Source organism: Harmonia axyridis, chromosome 6 (assembly GCF_914767665.1).
Source record: "Harmonia axyridis chromosome 6, icHarAxyr1.1, whole genome shotgun sequence".
NCBI classification, from domain to species: Eukaryota; Metazoa; Arthropoda; class Insecta; order Coleoptera; family Coccinellidae; genus Harmonia; species Harmonia axyridis.
Genome location: NC_059506.1, coordinates 32,518,668 through 32,532,920, shown reverse-complemented (window position 1 = coordinate 32,532,920; position 14,253 = coordinate 32,518,668). Strand labels below are relative to the sequence as shown.

Here is a 14,253-nt window from a genome sequence, read left to right as displayed (position 1 = left end):
GAAGAAGTAGTTTATATTGCGCATCACGCCAACGTGACAATGTATTTTTCTCTTCTTTCAAACATTTCTTCTCACTTACTCATCAAAAATGTTAATTCTTGAATAACGTATATCTTAAAGTCTTCATACAATTATTCCAAAAATGTTGAGACATACGTTAAACCATAAAATCAAGCTAATAAATTTGACAAGGAAATTGTGCATTCGGAATGGAGTTCTTGAAATGTCTTCAACAAAAGTCTAATCGTTGATCCTAAGAGAAAGTTTTAGGTTTTAATCTCCCTAGGAGAATTTGGTGTATTTTGAATCGACTCAGAACAGGTCATGGTCGTTGCAATATTATGCAGTTCAAATGGCATTATATTGAAAGCCCACTATGTGAGTGAGGTGTAGAAGAAACCATTGATCACTTGGTGAATACTTGTCCAATTAATAAATTTCATGATGGTTTCCAAGCTACCCATTCAGTTTCAGATTCTCTTTTAGAATGGGTCGCTAATTTTTAATCGATATAATGGAAACTATAACATTTGATACTCTTTTCTGGTTCTTTTCTTTTTTGTTTTTAGATTTAGTTATAAAATCGACAAGCGTTGGTGATGAGAAAGGATGGAGAAGAATTTGTTTGGATGAAGAGGAAGCCCTTCAATATAAATATGCCAGCTTATTCTGTAAACAAATATACAAACCAGTCATTGCACCTATACGGAGAGACAGAGTTTTTGCTGAGGTTTTTATTTGTGCTCTTGTATCATACACTGAAATGTATGATGCCCCATTTACATTTCCTCTGGTAATACTGAGATTACATTTGTATTAGTCTATCTCAAAGGAATAAATATAATATCAATGCGATTTAAAACGTCGTTTCTCCTATCAAAACACTTAACTCTACAAAAACAACCAACAGAACTCGAAGAGCATCAAAGGACACGATGAACCAGTACCTTCAAAGCGCAGCAAGACTCTTCGCGACTTCTGATGCCAGCTCCGTCCGTCAACTCTGAGATAAACTCGAGACCCTTATCTCTCATCTATTTCATCCAATTATTCGGCCAATTACCGCATCTAGTCCTATGAAGACATCGCCATGCGAACGTCGACAGCAACAGCAGCAGCAGATGCCAGCGAACCTATGAAATATGAATGCATCGAGGCACCGTACAAAACGCATCAGGGGACAATAGAATTAGTGTGTTCACCCCGCCTCGTGCTCGGCATAACAATGAGCCTTAGGATAGGTCGGGAGCCATACGTGAGGGAAATTAGCAAATGGTTCTAGAACAAGGTCCTTCCCCGGTCTTTGATACTAGGAAACTCAATTCAAGGTTTTCCTTGCCATTGGACTTCCCCTCCCTGCCGCACGCCAGCGTTTCCCATTTTTACAATGTGCTAACTGTTTCTGTTTCTTTCGGTCCGAGTCAGTCTCTTTTTCCTTTATTAACATTTAATCAAGACGATCTAGCTCTTGGGGGAATGCAAATCGAAGTTGCGGGATAGTTTTTTTATCCAGTGGTGTGGAAATTTGTTCTTTTGTTGTCGGTTGAGTGTTTTATCGATTCAGGGATTTTTTTCCTTGAGTGTGCATGGGAAATGCAAGACTTTGGTCTCGGTGATTTCCATTTTAATTTAGAGGTGAAAGACACTTTGAGGTTTAAACGGAGATTTGTTATACTCCTGTCGTGGTTTTGCAATTTTAGCTAGCTTATTTTCACTTGAAAGAATTTTCCTAAGAGGTATAAAGGGTTAATAAATGGAAATTATACAATTTGAAATGATCAGGATGGCAAAATTAGGTATTTGTGCTTTTTTCCTGATAAATGTATGCTTTTTGCCAACATCAGTCCTTTTCTGAGGAATTTGTGCCTTTTTTCAAAGACACCAAAAAAGGCACAAATTCCTCAGAAAAGTACTAGTATTGACAAAAAGCATAAATTTTTCAGGAAAAAGTATACGGTCTTCAGGAAAAAAGGTACGGTTGCTAACCTTCTTCCAAAGACCGCGTTTCTTTGGAAAAAGACACAAGTTTCTCAGAAATTAACTAGTGTTGACACAAAGGTACATTTTTCGGGGAACATGCTACGCTTTGTGCCCTTTTCGAAAGACCGCATATGTTCAGAAAGACACAAGGTTCTGAGAAAAGTACTGGTGTTGACAAAAAAGCACATATTCTTCGGAAAAAAAGCATTTTATCAAAAGTGAAACGTGAAAGTGAAATTTGGGCTTTTTTCCGAGGTCTTTTAAAAAAAGGCACAAAATTTCTCAGAAAAGTACTGTTGTTGACAAAATGCTTCCAAAGAGCGCGTATATTTGGAAAAAGACTCAAGATGAAAATGTATGCTTTTTGTCAACACCTGTTCTTTTCTGAGAAATTTGTGCCTTTTTCCGCGGTCTTTGGAAAAAGGCACAAATTTCTCAGAAAATGATGGTGTTGACAAAAAACCCACATTTTTCAGAGAAAAAGTATATAGTCTTCAGGAAAAAAAGCTACTGTTCTTGCCAACCGAAGACCACGTATCTTTATGAAAAGGCACTAGTTTTCTCGGAAAAGTTCTGTTGTTGACAAAAAAAGATACATTTTTGAGGGAAAATGCTACGGTTGTTCTTTTTTTCCCAAAGTCCGCGTATGTTTAGAAAAGGACTCTCAGTTGCTCAGAAAAGTACTGGTGTTGACAAAAAAAGCACATATTCTTCAGGAAAATTTTCATTTTTCCAAAAGTGAAAGGCTTTTTTTCAGAGTCGCATGCTTTTTCTGGAAACCAGATACTTTTCGTCTGAAAATTTTTGTATTTGTTGAACCCGAATAATTTTTCTGAAGAACTTGTATATGCCTCATTCTTGAATCCATGTTCCTCCTATACCTTTTTTCTGAAGGAAAGAGCCTTTGCCTGAAGTTCATTTCGAGCTATTTTGCTCTCCTGAATATTTATTTGAATGCCCAACAACTTCATCATTCTCCTCATAGGAAAAACGCCAATTATTCCATTTTTTTATGATTCCTTCTACCCAAAAAAAAACTGAAAATTTCAATTTTTTTTTCAATAATCTACTCAAGGAGTGAGATTGTCTCAAAAATATATTTCAGCCTCCAGGGACATTTACACCACGCTTATATATTTTATATTTTTACTGCTCGGCCATTACAATTTATTGAATTTAGTCTGTGAATTTTTATGACGAACTATCACAATGAAAATCCTCCAATGTTTTTCAGACGACTTTCAAAATAAATTCTATATGCTTGCATCCTGTTTTTTTGCGGACGCTCGTTAAATATAGTTATAAAATGTAATTACCGTTCAACAAAAAATATACTATGTTATTTTTAGAAATTTCAAGAGTGCAATAGGTCTGTTATTATTGCAATTGTATCTCTCTACCTCCTTAAACTGTATGATGATACATTTTTAATTGACCGAGGGCTTGGTTCAACACGATCGAATGTCGTAAGATATGATCTAGTGAAAATAGGGTTCAATTATAAATTAACCACATTGTGCTACACTGTACCTTCGATTCTAGATGGACTGAAGATCCTTCGAGGAGGATGGTTCTTACCTGTAACATGAAAACAATATATTAGTAGAGATAAATGTAGACAGATTTCCTTAAATAAAATGTTTTGTTATAAACATAGGCGTACAACTCTGCTTCCGCCGTTTTTTTTTTCCGAAATTCGAGGCTTTATTGTAAAAAACTTGTTATACATTTTAAATAAATAATAATACACTGCTGATTTCCACAAAATTTTGTGGAAATCAGCAGTGTATTATTATTTATTTAAAATGAATTTCCATCAAGTGAAGACCGAATCAATCAAATATTTGTTATACATTTATGATTCGAAGTATTGTCCATCGCTCAACTCAAACGCATTTATCGCCTGTGATTGTTTCAGTCGGTTTTAACAACTCATAATACACTACGCCGAGCTGGTCCTACCAAATACTGAGCATGACCTTGAGAACCGTAGATATTCGGTTTGGAAGTCGACGTGAAAGCATGGCTGGGATATCCTCATGATTTTCTGCGCTTGGGATTATCGTAATGAACCAATTTTTCGTCTCCAGTCACAATGCGATGCAGAAATCCCTTCCGTCTTTGCCTTGCAAGCAGCTGTTTACAAGGAAACAAACGCCGTTCAATATCTCTCGGCTTCAACTCATACTGCACCAATTTCCTTGTTCCTGAATCATTCCCATGACTTTCAAGTGTTTTGAAATGACTTGTTGCGTCATTTCCAATGATCTGCCTATTCTTGTTTTGTTTGATACGAGTCTTGATCAAATAATGTCTCCAATTCTGCATCTTAGAAAACCTTCTCTATTCCACCGCCATGCTGGCCTTCGACGTCAAAATCACCGTTCTTGAAGCTTTGAAACCACTCTCGGCACGTTCTTTCACTAATAGCGGCCTCACCTTAGGTATTTGAGATCATTCGATGAGTGTCAGCCGCAAATTTCTTCATATTTGCAGAAAATTAAAAGCTCCTTCAAACGACGAGAATTTGGCTCGTAAGCTGACATGTTTAATCACAAATAACTTTATGATGCAGACACAAATCGACTAATATTCCGATGGCGTTAAGTTTACAAATACCTAAGCTTACTGTATGGCATCTGAGATCTATTTATTTCGACTACCACTTAGCGCTGCAGTTATCTATTGCAAAACGGCGGAAGCAAAGTTGTACACCTTATACATATAGATTGTTTTCAATTAAAAATCAATAAGTGTCATGGAATACTGAGAAAACTTAGCCCTCTCATTGCTTTTCCCTTTGATAGAAGTGATCCTAATATTGACCCTTGTGGCATTCCATTGTTTACACCAAAGAAAGAAATTTCTAATTATTTCATATTGTTTCTTGATGATGATCATTTCTAATTTAGATTTCCATTTGTACCATATAATGAAACCACAACAGGGGTATACAGGGTACTCTTGCATTTCTAAATTACAGAGTTGGTTTCAATTAAAGCAACTTGCTTGTGTACTAACATCATAAACAACATCACAGCAAGGCACATTCGTTAGTTGATTCTCTACCTAATTAGACATTTTAGAACTTCATACGCATAACCAGTCAAGAAGCTGACCACATGGTGATCTTATGATTGGAGCTATATTCACAACTATTCACGATGCTTTAGAAATGTAATCGTGGTTGGAAAATTCGCATCTTTTTCTACATCATCACAATCTTGATCTTTCTCGAAGAACTCAACATGTAATTGAATGGAAAATCATCTGCAGCAGATGTAAACAATTTGTTTTCAATTTATAGCCCTTCAAAGATGAGGAAAATAATTATTAGGTATAATTCTTGGCTCTTGGCTTACAAAACATTCCAAAACTAAAAAAAAATCTGTTGAATTAAATTGATTGTCTTGTCAACATATTTCCTATTCATATATTTACAAAAATGAGGAAACCATTGACGTAATGTCAAAAGCTTTTGAGCGTTCGTTAATTAATGCAAAATTGCTCCAAGGGGAAAATGACACTCATGATTCAATATTGCAGGTCGTAAAGATGCTTCACGACGACCCAAAAGCTCTTTAGTTTTTCGGAACGTTCTCACGTTAAGAGTGAATTTTAACAATTTCAATGCATTCCATTTTAAATAATCGCGTAGTTTTACTTGTCGAATGTCAAAAGATGACAGAAAGAGTCATAATGAAACTTCTTATTGGACAACCCTTTACTCGATTTCGTCATCAGTGAGTCGAGTCTTATCTTTGATGACCACTTCCGGATCAAAATTCGAAACTTTCAGATACTTCAGTCGAAATGATTCTGTTCTTGGAACGACTGCTTAAAAATTCATATTTTTATTCACCTCATTACTAAGAATATATTTTTTTCCACATTGCATATCACGTTTTCTTTGTTTTCTTTGTCACGCGGTTATTTTCCATATTCCAAGGTAAAACGTACAAGTGCCTTACGTAGAAACATTAAAATATATCCTCTCCATTCGCCTTAATATGGTTTCACTGTTTCGTGTACAAAATTTCTCGTTCACAATCACTTTAATATCCTAGGAGTGGTATCAGCAACTCTCGTTACCATCTCATGCCAACAATTATTCGAATATAAACCGTAGGAATATTTTTGCATTTTTGCCCGTTTTATCTGCAACGATCAAGGGGAATACGCAAGTTAGCCTTGACTTCAGTCCACGCAGGAAATTCTGTGCATAGTACGTTGGAACTCTGCTCACTTGCACTTGCCCCCCGACTGGTTTCTCAGAGGTCTGATTACCAAGGAAGATGTGGGAAGTCCATGAAAGGCAAGAAAGAAGGAAACGATGTGTTCTCATTTTTATGGCCACTTCGTAAGGCTGACGATGACACATTTGGCGGGGAAGCGACTTCGACCCGATGGTGATGATGTCATAGCTTGTGACTATGACGCCGTAATGTTTGTCCTTTCCTTGGATAACATTGATAGATATTTCGAAAAAAAGGTTCTAAAAGGATAATCAGAGTGTTATTCAACCAAGAGAACTGTCAGTTTAACTCTTCTATGATCAAAATGATTTGACATTTCTACCTGTCAAGCATATTAACGTGTCTTCATTTCATAGAGTAATAAACATAGAAAGAATATATAATAAAGTATACGGTATTTTTACATGTCCCCAACATGGTTAGTTCACGTTGTCGGATTGTGATATATTTTCAAATCCACAATTTTACTATATCGTTATGAATGTATATTATATTGAATGAAATATATTTATTTGAGCGATTCCCGATCAAATAAGCAAATTTGAATATTTGGAATCCGATATTTTCCTAATTGTCGAATTTATAATAAGCAGATTATTTAATATTTACTGTATCTACCTGCTGAAATCCAAGGTTTGGCAATTTTTGCTCACCTAGTGTCATCGGTTGTTTCACATAGTTTGGCACGCTCGAAATTTGTTTTCTGAATTTCTGATATATTTAGGTATTTATTTCAATTTATTTTGAGTTAATATGAAATGTTGATTCACTATGGAATATAAGAAGTGCGTTCTTTGTAGAGAAACTCCCGAATTGATTGAAATATAGTATCACTGAGATGTTTTCATTTCCGCGCGCTTCATGTCAAATTTGATAGTTCATGTTGGGGACAAATTTTGCTTTCTGAAAATGACATATGCTCGCTCTATTTATGTTTATTACTCTGAGGTTCATTTAAATTAATGTTCTAGGGTGCTGTGAAGAAATAAGAGGTGATTTTCTGTGATTAGAAGTGACAATCTTGCATTAACGATAAAATTGGTGTATGTTAAACTGAGCTATTATTATGAGGTCGACAGAAAATGGTTTAAATTTGATATTTATCATAGTCAAATATAAATCTTCATCTCAGATAAATTGAAAGCATCTATTCTTTTATTCAAATTAAAATATTCGAATTAGTCAATCGTAAAGGTCATTTAATAAAAGGAACATTCATAGAATTCATTTATATCTACATATCTATCTGTTATCAATCAATAGATAGAATCGGATTTTCAGAATAACTTGAATCTTGAAAATATACTTTTAGACATGCATATAGAAAAGAAACAAATAATCTGTTAATTTTTGTGGTTGGGATGCTACTTCTGTTTTCATCTTTAGCCATCAAGTTTCTATATATTAGTTTGATTTTTCAGTATTAAGTTTTTTGAAGTATAAAATCCTAATGAGGAAAAATTATAAAAAAAATCCAAACATTTCGAAAGATAGGTCAGTCTTTGTGGTTCATTTGTGTGTTCATTTATTTGTTAGTTATTTTTTCAATTGATTTATGCATGATACCCTTTTTTGGAATGGAATAATAGATGATAATTAATTCCATTGAAGGAACGGCAATAGAATAAATATGTAGATATTATTTAAATCAATCATCCAAAAGCCTCAATTTAATCGAGCCTTTAACATTCACTTGATCTATGCTCAAAGCTGCTAACTAGCCTTCCAAAAACCAAAATAATCTTCGTCCCACTATCCTATGGTTTACTTCTCAAGCTTTGTCAAGTGACAGAACGATCAAATTGCTTGTTTATAATAAATTTTCATGTTTTGCGATCAAAACCCAACAAAAAAACAAGCCTTCGTGTGAAAAATTGCATTGTTTTTTGCGATGTCCCGATGTTCATGACAGCGTTATATTGCATACTGCCAAATTATCATCTCTTGGTCAAGGTCGTCTGAATAGCTTGGGACCCACAACCAGACGTTACGAACGATAAACATTTCTTACTGAACAAATTGCCTGTATAATTTTATGAATCATATGCACCGAATATGAGTCTAGGGAAAAAGATTACAAACATTAAAGAATGACCATAATTTCGACAAATTGTATGCAATAAAAACTTCACTAAGTGGGTAGGTACGTCATTTCGACATAACTGCAATTATGCAAAATCTGAGGTAACTCAGGAAACATGTGGAGCACGGGAGTTGACTAAAAACTTCGAAATACACCTCTGGGCATAAAATAAATTACACAAAAAAATTCCATTCATCAATATTATTGTGCGATTCCAAAGTTCAGAGTTTCAGGATCTTTGTCAACCAAAGGTTGAATTTCTTAAATCAAGAAAATACTTGTAACTCTACATGTTTCACGAGAAATAGGAAGAACTAATCTGTGCTGATGAAAGAATGCAATTTCTGTGATCACATTTTCAGCAATTAATATTAATAAGGGTGTTTTTTTAGAGCTATAGAACTTTAAATTGCAATAGAACAACGATGGATTATTCGATCGACATGAATTTTATTTATCCGCAAGATAATCTTGTGGCATTACATTTTAAATATGATTTCTGGCATATGACCGCCACGGCTGGCTCTGATGTAGTCCAATCTGGACGTCCAATTGTCGATGACATTTTTCAACATTTGTGGCCGTATATCGGCAATAACACGGCGAATGTTGTCTTCCAAATGGTCAAGGGTTTGTGGCTTATCCGCATAGACCAATGACTTTACATAGCCCCACAGAAAGTAGTCTAGCGGTGTTAAATCACAAGATCTTGGAGGCCAATTCACAGGTCCAAAACGTGAAATTAGGCGGTCACCAAATGTGTCTTTCAATAAATCGATTGTGGCACGAGCTGTGTGACATGTTGCACCGTCTTGTTGGAATCACAGCTCCTGGACATCATGGTTGTTCAATTCAGAAATGAAAAAGTTAGTAATCATGACTCTATACCGATCACCATTGACTGTAACGTTCTGGCCATCATCATTTTTGCAAAAAGTAAGGACCAATGATTCCACCAGCCCAAAAAGCGCACCAAACAGTCAGTTTTTCTGGATGTAACGGTGTTTCGACATACACTTGAGGATTAGCTTCACTCCAAATGCGGCAGTTTTGTTTGTTGACGTAGCTATTCAACCAGAAGTGCGCTTCATCGCTAAACAAAATTCGCTTATGAAAATCGGGATGCGTATTCCGCACAGAACCATTATTTTCGAAATAAAATTGCACTATTTGCAAGCGTTGTTCAGGCGTCAGTCTATTCATGATGAATTGCCAAACCAAACTGAGAATAAATCACTTGACAGCTGTTAAATCGGTCGCCATCTTGAACAGTAATGCCAACTTAAAGTTATATACCTCGAAAAAAAAACACCCGTTACCAACAGGCCAATTGAAAAGTCCCCGGTCTACCATAGTAAAACACATATTTTTGGCAAAATTAGATGTGATTATTCAACATAGTTGCCTTCGAGGGTGATACAGCGATTATAGCGATCTTCCAACTTTTCGATACATTTTTTGTAGTACGATTTGTCTTTCACTTCAAAATAGGCCTCAGTTTCGGCAATTACTTCTTCATTGACGCTAAATTTATTTCCAGCGAGCATTCTTTTGAGGTCTGAGAACAGGAAAAATTCGCTTGGGGGCAGATCTGGTGGATACGGTGGATGCAGAAGCAATTCGAAGCCCAATTCATGCAATTTCGCCATTATGTTCATTGATTTGTGACACACGGCGTATTGTCTTGATAAAACAGCACCTTTTTTTCTTCAAAGGAGGCCGTTTTTTAACGATTTCATCGTTTAAACGACCCAATAAGGCTATATAATAATCGCTGTTGATGTTCTGGCCGTTTTGGAGGTAATCAATGAATATTATACCATGCGCATCCCAGAATACTGATGTCATAACCTTGCCAGCTGACTGTTGTGTTTTTCCTAGCTTTGGATCATCGTGTGCAGTCCACTCAGCTGATTGTCGATTGGACTCCGGAGTGAAATGATGGAACCATGTTTCATCCATTGTCCGAAACGAGATTCTGTAAATATGGCCGTACGAAATGTTTTCTTACCGGTAATTTCATAAATTTACAGGGTGAGTCAATGGTGCTCTATCAGTCGATAACTCTTGGAAGTTTTAGACTAGTAGAATGATTCAAATTTTGACGTAATCGACAGTACTCAACACATAAGCTTAAATTATTTTTTGACTCCACAGGCTGGTCCGAAAGTGGTGAAACACGATAGATTCGACCGAATTGTGGTTTTTCGTGTAAGAATGAACTAGCGCCCAAAAGTTTCAGACTTTATTTTTGTTTAAGGTTTTGTCAAGTGGCGTTTTTTTTCGAGAATCCTATAACGGTTTTATAATGGAGTCATGTTCAATATTTACCTCTCTGAATCGCAAATTGAAAAATTATGTTTCTGGACTGCTACATCCTTCAAAAATTGAGAAATTTCTGCAGAAACTCCCGAACACAAAGTATCATTTATAAACGGTTTCGCTCTTGCTAATATTACCTGAAGTGGTAGTTGGACTGAATGCATTACTCACGATGCATTTAACTTAGACAAGGACACGGTTAGAGAACAGTGATATACCAAGAGAAGATACAAAACAAACGAATTATACCTGGATACAGAACCAATTACATGATTATGGTAGAGTCTGTTTTAATTTCATTCGACCTCATTTTCATTGAACTATGAAGGAACAAAGAGGCAATTATAACTCGAAGAAACAAATTCTAAATGGATGCATTCGGGTCTTCTACATCGATTAAGGTGTTCACACACTGTAGGTAGTAGTATGATAGTTGGAAAAGGTAATATTCATAAATGCTTACGATAATAACACTCATTACAGAATATCCTAGTGTAGATAATGCTTGCTACCAAGGGATCGCTTTAGTAATATCCTTTCATTCCTGTAGTTAATTTTGCTAACTTTACCAACTTCTACCTATTTGAATGAACCTCAATAAATTTGTTGTAATATTTGGAGCTTTTTATGCTTCGCATACAAAATTATTGTGTCGAAAAATATTGCATAGAGAAGTCTAGAATATATTGTTTGAAATGAAGGGTTTTCCAATAGGAATTATACAATTTGAAATTGTTGTAATGGCAAAATTGTGAATTATTTTTGACATTTCTTATGTCATTTGTGTTTAGTTAGTAGGTCATTTAATCATAAAAAGACACAACGTTGTTTTAGAGTGCATATTGCAAGAATAAATGGCATTACCTACTGAACAAAAATGACATAGGAAGTGTCAAAAAATTATCGTAAGTAATTGCACAAGTGCATCAAAATTACCGATAATTTTGCATGACAGCGTGTTGTCATAAAAACTGCATGAGTTCATTTTCATTTTTGGAGCCCGACACCGAAGGTGTGGAGGGCTCTTTCTCCAAAAATGAAAATGACCGAATGCAGTTTTTCAAAGAAAACACGCTGGAATGCGAAATTATCCGGTAATTTTGATGCACGAGTGTAATTCGGGGGAATATTTCCCGAATAAACTGTTACATTACCTGTCAAACTGATTTAGAATGGAATTGCCATAGATTCGAACTGTGTAAGATGCATAGAAACTAAGCATCTATGAACAGAACAATTATCGCAGTGCAGTTTCGCTTCCTACAATGCAATTATCGCTGTAATTTTCGATAATTGTTCTCCAGATACATAGAATTTTTGACAGGAGGGAAATATTCATAGAAATTAAATTACAGTTATTTTATTTCCACTTTTTTCATCAATTAAATAACAATTTTTGCGCTCCACAGTATCTATTTCAGATTTGACTAATCATAAAAAGTAAATACACTCAACGGCAAAAAAACTCGGCCACCTTAAATTTTGCTGAAGTTCGTTGTTCAAGCCGAGTTTTTTCGGTGAGTGTATATTGACTGTCATTTAATTTCGAATAAAATGAGTTCCCATCAAATAAAGACCGAGTCAATACAAAAAAATACAGAGTATGGCCATTATAACCATTTTAAAAAGTATCATTTCTGTTGGAAAACCCTATAGGTTATCTGGAAAATTTGAAACCCATAGAAACAACAACATTCTGCACTATTTCTAAGTATGACGACTCTTTTAGATATGGAAATGTAAAAAAATCAATTCAAAACCAACACAACGCAACGACTCAGATTTTGAAATGAATCCGAAAGGTAAACCCTAGCAGTGTGTGGTCACCTTAACCCGGAGAGGTGCAAAATAATGTAACTAGGTTTTCAATACGCAGAGTGCGAAAGACAGAAAAGGCGATTGTTTTCCAGTTTGTTAACAAGTTCAATGTATCATCGTCGACTTAGTGTTTGGTCTTGGCTTGTTAACATTTTCGTATTTCGCAGCTTTGTTATGAGGATAGGTTGGAAATTTCATTACAATGGTTAATTGATCTTGGTGTTCACCATGTAAAATCGTGAACATCTATTTTGAGACCTGAAACGATACAGGTCAAAGGTTGAGGATTATTGGAAGACTTCATTTCTACTACGAACAGCTGAAATCGTCTATCAAAACACTTTATGTTGATTATTGGGTAGTAGGGGGAATTCCATTTCTGTGATAATTATTTTTGTACAAGAAATATATGTATTAGGGATTCATCAACCCAAGTAGCTTGACATTTTAACCAACTACTTGACTTGAAAATCAAGCTCGTGGAAAATCACATACTATTGAGCTTGACTTGACTTGATTTTAGATATTCATTGCTTGACTTGATATCAATCTACTTGATATTATTTGAGCTTGATATGCACGCGTCGCACGGAATATATTTCTGCAATCTCGTGCACGCTTAGACTGAATAAGGGGATTCCTCGAGCGCCGAGAGACTGAAGCATTCGCCAGTGTGACTTTATCAGCAGTTTTCTCACATTTTTATGAAATATATTGGTAGATTTCGGTAGTTTCAGGAATATCTTTCCCAACTTGGCCAAGGGTTTTGTATCAACGCCAGCATCTTCACCTCCAATTGAAAAACAATTTTCCAGAACAGCTCTTACAGTTACAAAAACCCGCAATAGGTTAGGCGACAAATCTATAAGATTTGAATCCTGGATGGAAAATTATGGAGTCAAACAAAGCCTGGAGGTTTCTCAATATTAAGGAACTTTATTTTTCTATTATGTTTATGTTGTTATGATTTATAGTGATTTGAATTATGTTTCTATTTCAAAAAAGTTGATATTTTCGGTTATTTTATACAATTAGTTCAAAAAATTAAAGTGTTTTTTGCAAGGTTCCTTCTCATTTCATAATTTTTTTTATTGATGTGACACTACACAATGAAACTGCTTAAATTGAGTAGCTTGATATGATTCAAGTACTTGATAAATAAATACTTGACTTGATTTGAGATTGGATAACTACCACTAAAGCTCAAGCCAAGTAGCTTGAATATCAAACCAAGCCGTGAATCCTAATAGGTATAATAATATAAAGTTTTGTTCATTAAGGAGTCTTAAAACTTTTGTATTCGAGGATTCCAGAAAATAATTACCTTTATCACCGAAAAAACAAAGAAGAGACATGTTTAATTGCTTTGGTCTCAACTTAACGGTAAAAGTTGACGAAACATTTGTTTGTTAAAACCAACAGAAATCCTGTTGCAATTCCATTTCATATTGATATTTTATATTTCAAAGTTTCTCTGTGACATAATTTTACTGAATTGATCGATTCTAACACTTCAACGACCTTGAGGGAATATACAAGTCTATCTTCCATCTGTTCGTCCCTGCTGAGGAATTCAAGAAGCAACGTCCATCAAAAAACACTAATATATTTGCCTTTCTCATTAGTTTTTTTTCTGGCGACGTTGAAGCAGACCAACTTATCTAATTCATTAACACATCGCGAATATTTTATGGATCAATAACACGTTCTGATTCACCATCTCAACTCTTACGGATTCCATCAATTAACACTGAATAAATCTGGCGATTTAAACTTCAACGTCTTACGTCTTGG

The 14,253-nt window shown here is 35.2% G+C and overlaps 1 protein-coding gene across 2 annotated transcripts in view; it reads right to left on the bottom strand.

The window, feature by feature from the left end:
- The window catches only part of LOC123682056 (ABC transporter G family member 14), a 162,785-nt gene that overhangs the window by 97,912 nt on the left and 50,620 nt on the right, over positions 1-14,253 (bottom strand). The window lies entirely within an intron of this gene.